This window comes from Myotis davidii, unplaced genomic scaffold (genome assembly GCF_000327345.1).
Source record: "Myotis davidii unplaced genomic scaffold, ASM32734v1 scaffold167, whole genome shotgun sequence".
Lineage (NCBI taxonomy): Eukaryota > Metazoa > Chordata > Mammalia > Chiroptera > Vespertilionidae > Myotis > Myotis davidii.
Window position 1 is genome coordinate 6478675 of NW_006300048.1, and position 1355 is coordinate 6480029.

Consider the following 1355-nt stretch of genomic DNA (forward strand, 5'->3'; position numbering starts at 1 on the left):
AAGAAAAAAGAAAGGAAGGAAGGAAGGAAGGAAGGAAGGAAGGAAGGAAGGAAGGAAGGAAGGAAGGAAGGAAGAGAAAGAAAGAAAGAAAGAAAGAAAGAAAGAAAGAAAGAAAGAAAGAAAGAAAGAAAGAAAGAAAGAAAATTAAAAAAAAATAAAACAAAGAAGGAAAAGAAAGTTTATGCCAAGCTTTTCCTGGTGCGATAAGACTTACACCATGAGGTGGGATTACAATCAAGACAGAAAGTGCTCTTCCTGTCTCTCATCATGGCGGATCAAGGGGAAAAGGAGAACCCCATGCGGGAGCTGTGCATCCGCAAGCTCTGCCTCAACATCTGCGTCTGGGAGAGCGGGGACCGACTGACGCGGGCAGCCAAGGTCCTGGAGCAGCTCACGGGCCAGACCCCGGTCTTCTCCAAAGCCAGATACACCGTCAGGTCCTTTGGCATCAGAAGAAATGAAAAGATTGCTGTCCACTGCACAGTCCGTGGGGCCAAGGCAGAAGAAATCTTGGAGAAAGGTCTAAAGGTGCGAGAGTATTAATTACGAAAAAATAACTTCTCAGATACTGGAAACTTTGGTTTTGGGATCCAGGAACACATCGATCTGGGGATCAAATATGACCCAAGCATTGGTATCTACGGCCTGGACTTCTATGTGGTGCTGGGTAGGCCAGGTTTCAGCATCGCAGACAAGAAACGCAGGACAGGCTGCATTGGGGCCAAACACAGAATCAGCAAAGAGGAGGCCATGCGCTGGTTCCAGCAGAAGTATGATGGCATCATCCTTCCTGGCAAATAAATTCCTGTTTCAATCCAAAAGGCCAATAAAATGTTTTCAATGAAAAAAAAAAAAAGACAGAAAGTAACTGCCCTGGTGGGGTAGTTCAGTTGGTTGGTGCATCATCCTAATAGCAAGATTGTGGGTTGGATCCCCAGTCAGGGCACATATAAGAATCAACCAATGAATGCATAAATAAGTGGAACAACAAATCAATGTTTCTCTCTCTCTCTCTCTCTCTCTCCCCATCTCTCTCTCTCTCTCTTACTCTCCTCTCTCTCTCTCTCTATCTCTATCTCTCTCTAACAACAACAATAGGAAGTGATCGAGTTGTACTTACGCATGATGGAGAAGTTCCAGGAAGAGAGAGATCAATAGAGACAGGGATATAGGGCTAAATATTGATTTGAAAAGCTACTCGAATTTTTCCACTCACACAACTTGAAAGTTTGGCATTACTTTCCCTATTTCACTCAGAAAACTGCAGCACAGTGAAATTTAAAACAATGCCCAAACTCATGCAGCTAATAAGTAGTTGCGTCTAGATTTGGACCCAGCTTTGTCTGTACCCAGCA

The 1355-nt window shown here is 44.0% G+C and overlaps 1 pseudogene; it reads left to right on the forward strand.

Moving 5' to 3' along the window:
* Positions 1-254: 254 nt before the first annotated feature.
* LOC102755620 lies at positions 255-856 on the forward strand (annotated as a pseudogene).
* The last annotated feature ends 499 nt before the right edge of the window (positions 857-1355 follow it).